General features: G+C 41.6%; 1 pseudogene; it reads right to left on the reverse strand.

Annotated features, from left to right (window-relative positions):
- Nucleotides 1-527: 527 nt before the first annotated feature.
- On the reverse strand, nt 528-3,146 carry LOC100354950 (large ribosomal subunit protein uL30-like 1 pseudogene; annotated as a pseudogene).
- Between the last annotated feature and the right edge of the window lie 13,509 nt (nt 3,147-16,655).

A 16,655-nucleotide genomic window follows, 5' to 3' on the forward strand; every position in this document is an offset into this window, starting at 1 on the left:
TCCATTTGTTTATTTTTTGCTTTGATAACCTGTATTTATGGGGTGTTTTTCCAAGAAGTTACTGCCTATGCTAATGTCTTGCAGAGTTTCCCCAATGTTTTTCTCTAGTAATTTGAAGGTACCAGATGGTGGATTTAGATCCTTGATCTATTTTAAGTTTTGTGTAAAGTATAGGGAAGAGGTATTGTATCATACTTCCGCATGCATAAACCCACTTTTCCCAGCACAATTTGTTGGAGAAACTGTACTTTCTCCAGGGATTGATTTTACCTGATTTGTCAAAGATTAGTTGGTTGTAGATGTGTGGATTAATTTCTGGGGTTTCTATTCTGTTCCATTGGTTTACAGCCAGTACCTGGCTACTTTGATTATAATTGCCCTGTAGTATGTCTTGAAATCTGGTACTGTGATGCTATTTTGCTTTTCATCTATGGGCATTTTGATGGTATTAATTCTTCCAGTCCACGACCATGAAGATTTTTCCATTTGTGTGTGTGTCTTCTATTTCTTTCTTTAATGTTTTGTAATTTTTTTTTCTTATGAAAACTTTTTATTCACAAAGAACTATACACTTACTTCTATTTGGCATAATTCAATAACCAGACTGGCTAGAGGGTATCAGCTTCATTGTGCAGAAGAGCAGAGACATTGTTCCCGTATTTTTTTTTTAAATATTTTTCAGAGGGGGAGAGAGGTCAGTCTTCCACCCATTGGTTTGTTTCCTAAATGGCTGCAACAGCTGGGCTGGGCCAGGCGAAAGCCAGCAGCCCAGCACTCTCCATCCAGGTCTCTCACAGGGGTGGCAGGGAGCCAGATCAGAAGTGGAGCAGGCTGGATCCGACTGGTGCCCCTACATGGGATGTCCACATTGCAAGCAGCCACCTTAACCCACTGTGCCACGACCCCAGCCTGTCCTCGTATTCAGTATGACAGGTCTGAGGTACAAGGCCTGTGTTTTCAGGCTCACGACTGTTTTTCCATGACTTGGTAATACATCATTTTAAAGTAATCCGATTTCACAATGTTTTACAGTATAAGAGTGACATCTTCTGCCAGGTGAACTCTGGAGCCAACCATCCTAATTAATTACCTCACAACCTGGCATGTTTTAATGCATTGTTTTACTGCTAACTCAGTTCACAGCTATGTTTAAGGGCTCCATGAGCCAAAATTAAAGCAAAGTTGATTTGAAGGGACCCAGGAACACAGCCCTAAAGCAGGTTTTCCTGTTTAACTTAGGCCTGGCACATCCTCACCAACTGCTTAGATCACAAGCTGAGGCAATTTAGGGCTGGACCGCTGATGAAAGACAAAGATGTACTGACTGACTAACCCCTCCCTCCCCAGGATTAATTTCCCCATAACTCTTGTTGCTGGCCTATTATGTCATCAACAGGATAAAGAGCAAGACTTCTGGGGTCTAGAATATGAAAGGAAAAGGTGCAACTAAGCTGTTTATTTGGGGCCTTAAAAAGCCACAGTGCTAATTTCACTCAAACCAAACTGAGAAAATGGTTCGCCACTTCCTGATCTGATGCTTCATCATCAGGGAAACCAGGAAATTCAACCCCCAAGCCAGAGGGGGAAAGGGTGGGCACTTCCAGACTTACAGATGGCACAAGAAGCCACAAGGGCTGCCAGTGTGCTAGCGGAAAACACCCAACTGGCTTGATGGGAAAAAGCCACCTTGGTGAACTCCGGTATTCTGCAGGATTCGGAACCAGAGATTAGCAAGATGAAGGCCTGGGAGACCAACCCTCCTTAAGAGCCGGACTTCCTCGCCCCGGGGGCTCAGCTGCCTGAGAGGGGTTCTATGAGCTCCCTGAAATTCCAAGTAAAATTTTGGGTATGTGTTTGCCCGGTGAAGGGATCCTTCCTTTGAAAAATTCTGAGCTAAGTAAAGGAGTACAGCAGCTGCAAGCTAGAACAGAAAAGCCATCAGACACATTGAGAGCCAGCCAAGTGAGAGTGCCTGCAGTCGTCACTGAGCAGCTGGAACATGGATCCACAGCAGACACAGCTGAGCACTGTTTTGGTGCTCCGCTTCCTAACTGTATTTCAAGTCTCTTCAAAACAAGGCCCTGGCAGTCCCCAAGTCTTGGGAAATCTTGACAGATGCTCCGGCCAGTCATTCGCCAAAATCAAATGCCAGGACAGAAGCTGTGACAAAGGAAGACTCCTTCCTCAATGGTCAGTGCTGAGTCCAGAGGAGGCAGCACCCAAGATGGAAGACAGTGGAACCTCTCCTTGGAACCGGGTAGGGATGAGGTGCCTGCCATGATCGCAACTATCTTTCCCTTGATCTGCCCTTTCCAATTTCCGGGGATAAGGAAGAAAATCTTCTCTGAAGATACTTGATAATAATTCCAAAAAAACATCTTTTCAGATATCCTGGGTCTAGTTCAGCTGGCGGATGAGCTGATTGATGCGTTCACCCCGATAGCCAGGTGAGCCCATCTCCTTGAGGAAGCCCACTCTGTTCTTGCTAGCATGACGGGCCACTGACAGCTGGAAAGGGCGCAGGAACCTCGCAATATTCTGAAAATACTTCCCCGGGAAGGCAATTTCATGAATGAGGTCTTCCAAGCAGATGACACCAAATCTCCCCAGGTGCTCCTCAATCACGGTGTTGTCCGTCAGAGGGATGCTCTTATTGTTGACCCTTGCTTGCCCACGTTTCAGGATGAGTTCCCGGACAGACTTCAGATTTGGAAATCCCCAGGTCACGTAAGGTTCCACTATCCGCAGCAGTTTTAGGTTTGGGGGGGTGACCTGGACAAAGACGCCACTGAACAGTTTCTTCAGGCGAAGTCTTGCAATGGTCCTCTCCACCAGTGAACTCACCCCGTTAATCCTTTGGAGCCGTACAACAAAGGCCAAGGAACGCTTGTCTGGCATTTCCAAGGCACGAGGTTTCACTTTCAGTCGTCGGAGCCGGACTGCATCCCGTCGCTGCCGCCAGGAATTGTGCACAAAGGACTCCAGTCGCTTAAACCTGAATTCTTTTCTTTTCCTCTCCCTCTTGGCCAAAAGCTCCTGCTTTGCCTGTGTGGCTTTGAGGGCTTGATAAGCCTTCCTCTTTTTCAGGAGATTTTCTGGAACCAATGGAATCCTTTTTCTTTGCTCTTCTTCCGCCATCTTTCTTCAGCGGCTGTTTTGTAATTTTAATTGTGGAGATCTTTCACATACCTGGTTAAATTTACTATTATCTTTATAATCAGAAAAGAAGTAAGTTTTGGATAGAAGAAAACAACATTATTCCAGCGATGTAAATTAATCATTTGCATAGTACTTTTAATGCTTATAGGGAGGAATTTTAGCCTATGCGTATTCCAGTTTACTCAGTGTATGATTTGGAGAGGATGGGCTGGAACAACATTTTTGGGAACAAGAAGTTCATTAAAGCCAGAGAGACAGCTAGGGTTATGAGTGGAAACAAATAAGTGCTTATTACTTCTGGTGTTGAGGTGCCTGCTCTGTAAATATCCCTAACCTGGTGTTCCTGGACTGGTATGAAAAAAAAATTAAGGAACAACCAACATCAAGATGCTGAGGATGTTATAAATAGATGAACTCAAAGAGGCAAAATGTTAATAAGAGCAGAAATTAAGAGATAAAGGTATAAAGGAAAAATAACAGAAGCAAAAAGAGAGGCCACATAAAAGGTTGAGCTATAAATGAATAAACAAAACATTGATGAAATAAAACAAATTATACAAAACCACAGAAGCTTAAAAATGAACAGTTTAATAGAAAGTTAAAATATAAAGAGAAAAACATGGATAAAACTCAAACACAACTCTGAAAGAACTAAAGCTGATTACGATGCTGAAATTTAAGAAATAAATGAAAAGAACTGAAAAACCTAAACATTTGGGAAGATAGAATAAAAGATTACAATAGCATACAAATAATAAATATTAAAATTAACTTAAAAGGTGAGTTGTAAAATCAGGAAGCTTAAAAATTAGAAGAAGATGTAAGTTTATTTTGAGGAAAATAAATTGGTGACTAGAGATCAAGGTAACCTATCTTTTCTAACAATGAGTGCTTCAAAATATCTTGTTGTGAAAGATACCAGAAGGGTGTTTTCATTTTTGGAAAAGTGCTTTAGTGATCTTATCCCCAATGCAGGTCCATTGGATCTACTGATTAGTGAAAAGATTGGGTTGTAATGGAAGCATCGGAATAGTTAACACTACCTTTCATTGCTGATTATTAGAAGTCCATATTCACTCATTGATTACTACCACCCACAATGTAAATAGCATCATTGCTGGCAAAATTCTTGTCAATGACTGATGATGACATGGTAAAAATAAGGTCATTGTTATTCTCACATGTGATTTTCCTTAAACCACGTCAACCAAAATTGATATCTTTTCTTTATTGGTTAATTTTTAAATGGGGAAGCCAACTTCATACTTTAATGACTCATGCATAATTTTCCATTTTGAGGGAACTTGTTGGACTTACCTCAGTGCTGATGTCTTGATTTGGCTGCCCAAGATTTAAAAGGAACTGGAAGATTTTGTCAGCATTGTAATGTCAGTTCCTTTCAAGGTGGTAACTGTAGATGGAAAATCTTTTGCTACAAAACTAAACACTTTCCTGAATCGTACATTTTGGTAAAGTAGCTTGATTCAGAATATAGATAGGGAGGTTATATATAAATATAAAATGCAGCAAAAGAAGTCTGAATAGGTAGACTCTTTGTGTAGAGCCTGAAAGTACTAATAATTAAATGTTTTATTAAATCCTTTTGTCATTTATTCCATTGCATTGTTTCTGTATTGAAAAAATTTCTAATTATTTGATTTTAACTCATGTAGATTGAGACCAGGAAGCAATATATATTTCTACTGTTTATGTTCCTGTGATACAAAACTCTTAAAAAATGTTTTATAAAATCAAACCTTCCATGATAATGATGAAATAAAGTTAAATGGACTTGTTTTAAAAATAATATGAATATAGTTCCAATAAGGAAGGAGAAGGAGACAGAATACAGAGACCAAAATTATGGCATTGATGAAAGCCACTCTGCTGAGCTAAAATATCCCTGGGCACTGGTGGATGGCAGAGGGGCAGAGGGCAGAGCCCTGAGTGACAATCAGCACATTCCTCAAGGGAGGTCACACAACTTGTGCAATCTATAAAGAGCACACACACTCTCTCAGTCCCTTGGGATCCCTACATTCGATGCTGCTCAATAGCAGTGTTAACTGCCCAGTCTAACAGAGAATTGTCTTTACTTATTTAACAGAGTAGGAAGTTTGAGAATAGGTACAAAGTTATAGGAAAAATCTCATATCTTTTCTTTTCAGTTAAATCTTTCTTACAGAATGTTGAGATATTTCAGCTTCATGCCTGTATACATTTATTTTTAAAAGTGTCCTGACTCCTTGTTTTCATTTTCTAAAGTGTCTTGAACAGGAAAGTGCTGTAAATGTAACTGACTTATGGCAATGTATTTATAGCACATTATTATTTTTGAGTCCTCTTGTTTAATATGTACCCAGTGGGTAATTGGGAAAGACATGATATAACAAAAAGAATTTTGGGAAAGAGTTTGATGGCAATACCAAATCTTAAGTACAATTTTTATTAAAATCAGAAAAGTCAAATTCAATTGGCACTGGAGACTCAAAACCTCACACATAGTAGGTATAAATACTGAAAGAAAAAATTCTATTTGGGGCAATGCAAACACTTAACTACAGGACATTTTATTGCAAAATCTAGGTGGAATCTTGAAGAAATCCCAGGTCAATCTGTGTTAGAATTCCTTGCTGCTAGCCAGAAGCCTGGCAAAATCTGATGTGGAATGGAGATTGACTTTACTGTTTCAGGAGTTGCTGCTATACTAAAACATACATAGGATAATACTGCTCTGTCTGCCTTAAAGTTCAAAGAGGTGTCACAAGACACTATAGTAATCTACTGTAAAACAACGTAAAATGAATCCAAGATACTGGGAAGGAAGGGGGAGAGTGCTGGGGATTGCAGATAACTTTTCTTTTTAATGACTACTCTTCTATGAAATTAAAGTAATACCTGACTTGCTAGTAAGCGTGTTGGAATCAAGATCTTTCCTATGTACCAAATGCAAAAATTGCTCCCTATTCCCAAGAAAGAGAGAAGGAACAATAGCAAAGTTTATCTTTGACGACATGAGGACATAGTCCAAACTCTGGACTGAAAATAATAGAAAAGATGGTAGGGTGGAGGGGAATGCCAAGAGATGAACTTTGTCTCTAGATCTCCGGTAGAAGGTAGAGAGTGAATGATTCTTCAGAGCTGGTCGCTGATGTAGCATGATATAGAAGGGCGGAGGTATATCTGAACGGAAGGTTCCTTCAATTCTGCTTAATCCCCCAGATTAGAGGGGCAGGTGGGACTAAATACCCAATTTGAAGCAGGATTCCATCCAGAGTACTATACTACATTATTCATCATGTCTCCTTAGACTTCTAGTGACTGTGCCAGTTTCTCAGATTTCCTTATTTTTGATGACCTTGACATATATGAAGAGTACTGGTCAAATACTTTGTAGAATGCCCCTCATCTGACATTTTTCTCATGGTTAGATGGGTTTAGGGAGGAAGGCTAAGAGCTCATGTGTCATTCTGATCACATCATGTCAGGGGGACATACAATCAGCATGGCATATCACTACTGGTTTTAACCTTGCTCATCTGGCTGAGATAGTGTTTTCCAGGTTTTTACACTGCAAGTATTGCCACTTGTGGGGAGCAGCCCGGACTGGACTGAGTTACTGGAATTAAGACTTATTCTATGCATCTGCTCTCCCACAATATGGCGCTGGGAGAGAAGTAAACAGCTTCTACGCAGCTGCCTCCAGTTCAACCAATAAACTGTAGGACCTACTCCTGATTGGAGGAGAGCAGCGTACTCGGCGTGTGGGCAGCCGAGTTAGGATTGGCGGAGGAGGACTATAAAGGAGGAGAGAAACGGCATGCACCAGGAACATCTAAGGGGAACATCTAGCTGAAGGAACACCTGTGCAGCCCCTGAGAAAGCCGGCCGGCGGTGTGCCGCTCCCCTGCGGAAGTGGGGAATGTGGCCAGGGGGAACTGCCCTTCCACGGAGGTGGAAGGGATAGTAGCCAACCCGGGAAGAACCAGCAGCAAACCCGGGGAGGGCCGAGCAGACGAAAGAACAGCGCAGGGTCCTGTGTCGTTCCTCCACGAAGAGGGGGAGCGACATAATGGTGCCGTGACTCGGATATGAAGCCTAGGCAGGACTCTGTGTCGTTCCTCCACGAAGAGGGGGAGCGACAGCCACTCTCCCCAAGTCTCCCTCCATACGGTACTCTGGAAAAGGATAACAGTGTGCTCAGCCCACACTTAGGGAGAGGGGAGTTATGCAGCCTCTCCTCAAGTATACACATAGATTATTTAGGGTTCCTCAACCCGAGAATTTGTCTTTATTATTTTCAGTTGCTTATTTATATCAGTATGGATCACAACTACTTCTTTTATACCTCAAGATATAATTTAATGCTACTTCATTTCTTTGCACAAATTGAACTTTGAGAGCTCCTTCATGTGGCTCTGTCATTTTGACATACCCCATCTGTGGCCTTTTGTTTGCTTGTTTAGCACCTTAATTTCTGGCACTATAAGGTGCTCTAGAATCATTTTGTGCATTTCTTACCCCATCCTTAGAGGCAGCTATTTCTTGAGAATGGTAATAAATCAAGTGTGGGATTGTTTCCAGGTTTTCTCCATTGATAGAATAAGGAACTCTACATGGGTATGCTAACCCAGGCACACCCTAGGGAAATATAAAATGTTTGTGGAAAATAGAATTAAATGAATTTGGGGAGGGTGTTGTGACACAGCAGGTTACCCCACTGCTTGGGTTACCTGCATCCCAGATCCAAACACCTGGAATTGAATCTCAACTCTGCTTCTCCTCTAGCTGCCTGCTAATTGGGAAGGCAGTAAATGATGGCCCAAGTACTTGGGTTTCTGGTGCCCTCATAGGACACACAAATGGAATTCCTTGACTCTTGGCTTTGACCTATCCTAGCCCTGGCTGGTACAGGCATTTGGAGAGCAAATCAAAGAATAGAAGATCTCTCTGTTTCTCTTTCTGTCAAAGTGCCTTTCAAATAAATAAATAAATAAATCTTAAAAAAGGATGAATTTATTTTTGTGCAAAATTTTTTTCCTAATACATGGGAAATGCCTATAATGGAAATCTAAGCATGAATGTAAAATTGTTTTCCCAAAATAAACTAATACTTTTTTTTTTGACAGGCAGAGTGGGCAGTGAGAGAGAGAGACAGAGAGAAAAGTCTTCCTTTGCCGTTGGTTCACCCTCCAATGGCTGCCACAGCTGGCGCGCTGATCCAATGGCAGGAGCCAGGTGCTTCTCCTGGTCTCCCATGGGGTGCAGGGCCCAAGCACTTGGGCCATCCTCCACTGCAGTCCCTGGCCACAGCAGAGAGCTGGCCTGGAAGAGGGGCAACCGGGACAGAATCCGGCGCCCCGACCGGGACTAGAACCTGGTGTGCCGGCGCCGCTAGGCGGAGGATTAGCCTAGTGAGCCACGGTGCCGGCCCTAAACTAATACTTTTAATTCCACCTTTTAAAAATGTCCATTTATGTCATCTGCTTGAAAGGCAGAACCAGACATAGAGGTAGAGAGAAACAGACAGAGAAAGATATCTTCTATCTTCTGGCTTACTTCCCAAATGCACACAACAGACAGAACAGGGCCAGGCCTATGCCAGGAACTCAGAACTCCAACTGGGTCTTCCACATGGGTGGCAGGGACCACAGCCACCATTTTCTGTCTCCAAGGCTTCATTAGCTGGAAGATGGATTAGGAAGGGAAGTAGCCAGGATTTGAACCAGGAACTTTGACATGAGATGTAGGAAACTTAACCTGTTGTGCCACTCTGCCCACCCATAATTCCACTTTTACAATAGCTTTTTTGAAGTACTCTCATATCTATAAATATTTTTCCACTCACCTATATGTGTCTAAATTAAGCTAGGAATCAGATTAGCTGATGACTTCAATTTTATTCCAGTTCTTCTTGGATCATTCTAGTTTTCTTTTCTTGCTTATCTACAACCTCCCTCTTCAACAGTGAGATATCTGGCTGCCACCACCTAATTGTATTTAACTTGCTTAATGCTTTACTCAGTTTTACAATTCTAGTATTCCTGCACAGTGTTTTCACTATTGCTCATCAGAAACCCCATGAGAAACAACTCTATCAACTAGAGTGCAGTTCTTATATGCTATTCTCTGTCCCTTAAAGTCATATATGTGACCCACTTTTAGGACACAATATTTTCTCCACTTACTTTGTTGAGATTTTAAAATATTTTTCAGTACTATTAGATTCTTGTGTCACAATCTACGTTTAATCCAGGTATCTCCCAACCTCCTAAATGATTGTTATTATATAGATTAAGGTTTACTCTTTGTTCTGTAAAGTTGTATGATCTTTGGCAAATGCATAACATCATGTGTCCATTATTACACAAAAAAGTTCTACTGCCCTAAAAAAATTCTCTGTGCTTCACTAATTTGATGCTCTTCCAAGCCCTGAATTCTTGGCAACCACAGTTCTGTGTACCATTTCTATAGTTTAATGCCATATAAATGGAATCATACAGTGTGTATTATTTTCGAGTAACTCTTCACTTAGCACTATGCACTTAAGATGTGCACACATGTCTTTGCATGGCTTGATGGCTCATTTCTTTATCACCTGATAATATTCCATATTTTATCACTGACTGGCTATATTTGACAATCTGCTCACCTATTGAAGGATGTCTTCATTGCTTCCACTGTTTGGCAAGTTTTTTAAAAAAATGATTTTGTTTATTTATTGGAGAGGCTGAGTTAGTCAGAGAGGGAGAGACCAAGAGAAAGGTCTTTCATCTGCTGGTTCACTCCCCAAATGGCCACAATCGCTGGAGCTTGAACAATCTGGAGCCAGGAGCCTATTCTGGGTCTCCTCTGTGGGTGCAGGAGCCCAAGCACTTGACCCATCTTCAACTGCTTTCCAAGGCCATTAGCAGAGGACTGAATCAGAAGTAGGGCAACTGGGACTTGAACCAGTGCCCATATGGGATGCCGGCACTGCAGATGGAGGCTTCACCTCTGTGCCACAATGCCAGCCCCAAGTATTTGGCAATTTGAATAAAGCTGCCTCAAACATTCACATGTAGGTTTTTGTGTAGCCATAAGTTTTCTAATCAGTTGGTTGTGTGATTACCTAGAATGTACAGGAATGTGATTGCTGAATCACAGGGTAAGAGTAGGTTTAGCTTTATAAAAAACTGCCAAACTATCTTCCAAAGTGGCTGTAATATTTTGAATTTTTATCAGCAATGAATAAGAGTTCCTGTGCTCCAGGGCTTACCAGAAATTGTTATAATCAATTTTGAGGTGGGGAGAGGATTTTAGCCAATCTAAGAGTTTTGTAGTAGTATTTCATTATTATTATAATTTGCTTTTCCCTAATGACATGTGATGTTGAGCATCATTTCATATGCTTATTTGCCATCTGTATATCTTTTTTGGTGAGATATACAGATATTCAGATTGTTTGCTTATTTTTTGGAACTGGGCAATTTTTTCTCCTTATCTTGAATATTCTTTTGTGGACCTCAACTTGTTTTTCTCTGGTTTCCTGCCTTTAAGTGTGGAGATTCCAAATAGGCCTGGTGTTTATGTTCTAGCACTGGGTCAGGATTCCCTTGGCCCCTTGACCATTCACTTGAGGCTCAGAGGAATCTTCTTGGTCCTTAGAGGGAACATGATCTGCATACCTGCCAGTCATTCACTTGATTTGCATCTGCTGGGCTGGGAAAAAACAAAACAAAAAACAAAAACTGTTACTGCTTATGCTGCCTGATTCTGTGATATGTAAAAAATTCCTCTTAATAATTTGAATTCATTGGCAGTGTTTCCTTATCAGACTCCATGTGTGAAACAACTCTGGAATCTACTACTCTCATTGGCTCTTCCTATCTCTCCTGCTCCTTTATCCTCCACCCAGCACCTCCTAAGGTGCAATCATGTCCTCCCAGCTGCACTGTATTCCGTGGAGTTACAGTCTATGCGTAGTTGAGATGACACACTTACTGATGTATTGGATGGAGCGTATTGCATTGATTGCTTTGGAAAACACATTTCCTAGGAGGAGCATGACCTCCGGCACCTGCACATCTCAAGACTGCGACTTGATAGTGGTAGAGAGGTAGGTCTCACTAACGAAAATTAGCTCCCATTACTAATCCCTGAAAATGAGCTTGCCTTTGGCTAAACACTTTACATATATTATTACATTTAATTATTGTAGTAACCCTTTGAGATAGGAGTAATTGTTCTTAACTTACAGAGAAGGAAATGTAAGATTTGGGGAATAGTTGGGAATACACTGCTAACAAGGAGCAGTGCTAGAATTCAAACTCAGGACAGTGTGACTGCAAAACCTATGTTCCTTATCAGCACTTTCTACCTTCTTTTGGGCCTTGTACATCTGGGTCGGGTCCATGCGCAACTTTCACTAGGGAGATTGTCCTTAGAATCTGGAGGTAAATGGTCAAATTTCCAAATCTTTGATAAGCTCGTAATGTTTTCAATATTTATTTATTTGACAGGAAGGGGATGGGGGAGAAATCTTCCCTCCACTGCTTCCCTCACCATAGGGCTATAATAACCCTGGCTAGGCCAGGACAAAGCCAGGAACCATGAGGTCTCCCACGTGGGTGACAGGGCTCAAGTACTTGAGCTATCATCTGCTGCCTTGCCAGATACATTAACAGGGAGCTGGATCAGAAGTGGAGCGTCTGAAATTCAAACTGGCACTCTGCCTTTATGGGATGCTGGTATTGCAGTGGGTGACTGAACCCCTGCACCACAACACCAACCTCAATACAAAGCATTTGTTGAAATCTGTAGAAAGTTTTTTTCTTTAAAATACACACTTTCCATGAACTTTCTGAAGATCCATCCTATTTTCATCTGCCAAAAATATCAGTTCTTTCCTTTTTTTTCAGCCTAGCTGCTAACTTGGAAGATTTTCTTTGGATGGCTCAGTACCATCATATCGTAAGCTAAGACCCTGGGCAAGGCAGGCTGTAGAATAACAGAGTCCCCATCCTAGTGGCATATGTGTAGTTACTTATGGGCATGCATGCCCTCTTAACCCCTCTCCTATTGTTCCATTATGCAAAATATTAGTGGTTCTAAGTATTTATAGCACTACAGTTTTATGTTATGATTGCATCGTAGTCCTTGACTCCTCTCCTTTTTTTTAAACTCTGATCTTCTGATCCGTAGTCAGACGTGTTATCCATTGCGCCACTGGCCGTGCTGTACACTGAGGCTTAATGCTATAACGAGTACTCAAACAGTATATTTCACTTTGTGTTTCTATGGGGGTGCAAACGACTGAAATCTTTACTTAATGTACACTAAACTGATCTTCTGTAAAAAAAAAAAAAAAAAAAAAGAAAGAAAGAAATTATCAATTCCCAACTTGACTCTCACTGGGATTAAACATGACAATAGGTCTGATCTGATTTCATCATCATTTAAAAAAAATCATCTATTATTTTTCACTTTATGTTTCTGTGTGGGAGCAAACTGTTGAAATACTTACTTAAGGTATACTAAGCTGATCTTCTGTATATTAAGATAATCGAAAATGAATCTTGATGTGAATGGAAGGGGAGAGGGAGTGGGAAAGGGGAGGGTTGTGGGTGGGAGGGACGGTATGGGGGGGAAGCCATTGTAACCCATGAGTCGTACTTTGGAAATTTATATTCATTAAATAAAAGATTAAAAAAAAAAAAACAACAACTCTGATCTTGATGCTTTCTAATCCTTTTGTTTTTAACTTCACACACACACACACACACACACACACAAGGAGAGAGACATTCCATTTGCTGGTTCATTCCTCAAATACCTTCAGGAGTTGGGACTGGCCTGAGCCAAAACCAGAAGCCAGAAACTGAATCCAATTCTCCCACGAGAGTGGCAGGAATCCAATTAATTGAGCCACCATCATTACTGCTGCTTCTCTTCCTGCACATTAGAGGAAGCTGAGGTTAGAAGCCAGAGGAAGGCATCTAACCCAGGTACTCTGATATGGGATACAGGCATCTTAATTGTGGTGGTTTTTTTTTTTTTAATAATTATTTTATTTATTTGAGAGACAGAGTTACAGAGAGAGGTAGCCAGAGAGAGAGAGAGAGAGAGGTCTTCCATTTCGCTGGTTCACTCCCCAGATGACCACAACTGCCAGAGCTAAGCTGATCCAAAGCCAGGAGCCAGGAGCTTCTTCCAGGTCTCCCATGCGGGTGCAGGAGCCCAAGGATTTGGGCCGTCTTCTACTGCTTTCCCAGGCCATAGCAGGGAGCTGGATCAGAAGTGGAGCAGCCAGGACTAGAACTGGCACCCATATGGCATGCCGGTGCCGCAGGCTGGGGCTTTAACCCACTGCACCACAGTGCTGGCCCCAATTGTGGTGTTTTAACCACTAGGCTGAACACCCACCTCACTTCTTAATTCTTGACATTAACTTCCATGGCCTAATCACTTCATAAAGGATTCACCTCTCAGTATCACATAAGTAACACCTGAATTTTGGAAGGAACAATTCAAACCACAGCGGGATGCAACAGAGAGAATAACAAGAAAACATAAAAATTCCTGCCTTCATAGAGTCTTTGTTTACATGACTTATTATACTTTTGTATTGCCTTTCATTAGTTATTGGTAAATACTGTAAGAGCAAAGACTTCAAAATTATCATATCATACCTGTAGTGGGTTTGATGATGGCCTGTCAAAAGATATGCCCACATTGGGTGAGCATTTAGCCAAGCAGTTAAATCTACAGTTAATAAGTCTGCATCCCACATTGGAGTGCCTGGGTTCGATGCCTGCCTCCTGCTCCTGATTCTAGCTTCCTGCTGCTAATTTGGACACTGGGAAGCAGCCATGATTGCTGGGTTCCTGCCACCCATGTGGGAGAGCTGGGTCACATTCTCAGCTCCCAGCCTCAGCCATTGCAAACCACTGTTAGGAATTTAACCAGCAGAAGGGAGCTCCTTCTCTCTCTCACTCTGTCTCTCAAATGAATAAAAATTTTAAAATTATATATATTTATATATACATATAATATATATCCTAAGGCCTATAACCCATTAATGTGATCTTATTCAGAAAAAGGATCTTAGATGTAATGAAGTTGAAGACCTTGAGATGAGAGTGTTTGAGATTAACTGAGTGGGCCCTAAGTGAATGTTCTTGTAAGAGGCAGCGCAGAAGACATGGTGCAGAGGTGAAGATCATGAGAGGGGGAAGCAGAGAGAAGCCAAGGACCGTCTGCAGCTACCAGCACTTCCTGGAAGAGGAAGGGATGGATTCTCTCCTAGAGCCTTTGGAAGGAATTCAACCCTGCCAGTACCTTGAGTTTTTACTTCTGGCCTCTGTGATAGAATATGGGGAAGGTGTTTTGGCACAGAAGTTTAAATTACCACTTGGGGCATCTGCATCCCATGTCAGAGTGCAAGTTCAAGGTCCAGCTGTTCTACTTTGGATCCAGCTTCCTGTGAATGTACCCTGAAAGCAATGGATGATAATTCAGGGGCTCGGACCCTTGGCACTCATGTGGGAGACCCACATAGAGTTCCAGGCTCCTGGCTTTGGGTCCCCCAGGACTGCAACCACCATTAGAAGCATAAGAGATGTGAACCAGCAGAGGGAAGACCTCTGTCACTTTTCCCTTCAGGGAGATCAAAATAAATAAATAAACATGGAAAATATGTTGTGTTTTGTGATAGGATATGTAAGCATTTCTTTTGTTTTAAGCTGCCAAGTTTGTGGTAATTTGTTGTGGCAAACACAAAAACGAATAAGCCACTGTACTTGTAGCTGACCAGGACTGGCTAACATAGAATCCGTAATCCTCAAAGTGTACAGGACTCCCCCTCTACCCCATGCACAATGTGAAAATTAGACTAAAAGCAATCCCAAATAAGCCAGACACAGAAAAACAAGCACCACATAATCTCACTCATATGTGGCATCAAAAAATACTGTCCTTCTCACTGGGATATTCTGGAACCATGAAGCAGGGTGTGTCTGGGTATAATTCCCATGAGGGAAAAATCCTAACATTTCTTTGAAAGGATGAGAGAAAAGAAACAGAAACTTCCTCATTGAAATGTTTCTGGCTGATTGAGTGGCTCTGAGCCATGCATGAGCCTTAGCGTTTCTTCCAAATGTGAGTGAAAATAACATAATTTCTTTGCAAAAACTTTCACTGTCAATTATATTTTACCTCCTAGAGAGATGAGGCAGACAGACCCCATAGATAATATGTAAAAGAAGCATCTTAAGTGCTACTGTACGGCCCCCAGAGTGTTAGTCACTCAGAATACTTCCTCAAGCCCATAAAAACATGCCCCCAAAATGTTTTTCTTTTTTTTTAATTGAAGTGTTCTTTGACCTTCCTCTAATAGCTGCTCCCTAGAAAATTTCTTTTAGCTGAAGCTATACTTTACCCTGGTCTTCCAAACAAGCTAATTTCTGTGCATACAGCTTTCCTCATGTTCATTTCAAAGTGGAGAAAATCATAACAGGTGTTTTTGAGCCTCAAAGTTACTTTCTGCATTGACTTCTAATTGCATTAGGCTGAACAGCCTACCACCATGATCACTAATGGGCATTCACATCCCTGCCTTATCCCTGTGCAGATGCTGTCCATTTTAAATATATGCCAGCAAATTCTTGGCGTCTGACTTTCTCTATCCTAAGTTAAGCACGAGCTAAACCTTAGCAGATCTTTTTTGTTGTTGTTGTTTTTAAGATTTATTTGTTTATTTGAAAGTCAGAGTTCCAGAGAGCAACGTCTTCCATCCACTGGTTCACTCCCCATATGGCCGCAATAGCTGGAGCTGGGCTTATCTGAAGCCAGGAGCTAGGAGCTTCTTCCAGATCTCCCACGTGGGTGCCAGAGGCCCAAGCACTTGGGCCATTTTCCACTGCTTTTCCTAGGCCAGCTTTATCTGCCAAGCTACAGCCTTGGATTTCAGAAGCTGGTACAACCACGCAGTCTACTCATTACTTATAGTCAGTTTCTGTTCTGATTTACTGATACCTGTGTTGAATTTCTAGAATATCACCCATGTTTAACAGTCACACATTACTACTAATATGTGAAATAGGTGGTTACGGGAGTACATAACATCCTAGCAAAGTACCGCACTATTGGGAAAACATTTTGTTTCTTATAATACAATGAGTCAAATCTCAGTTTTGGAAGAAATGGGAAAACTTGTGGGTGATATGCCCTGTGACCTCCTAGGTTTGTTTCTCCATTTAGTGTAAGTGGTAGTTGTTGGGAGAGGCAGTCTGCCCGGGCCCTGAGTGTCTTTGCATGTACTTCAGAACACAAGGCCCTCATGGCCCTTTACCAGGCTGTTTCTCAGAGTTGTATTTGCAGCAAGCAACCTGGAGAGATAAGATAATATCTCCCCCAAGACCAAAGGCAGGTCTGTTTTTGCTGTCTGCAAAAGTGGTAAATAAATTAAAAAAAAAAAAAGATGGTGAATTCTCAGGCTCTGTGTTCCTTCCTATAAC

The sequence above is a fragment of the Oryctolagus cuniculus genome, chromosome 5, assembly GCF_964237555.1.
Source record: "Oryctolagus cuniculus chromosome 5, mOryCun1.1, whole genome shotgun sequence".
Lineage (NCBI taxonomy): Eukaryota > Metazoa > Chordata > Mammalia > Lagomorpha > Leporidae > Oryctolagus > Oryctolagus cuniculus.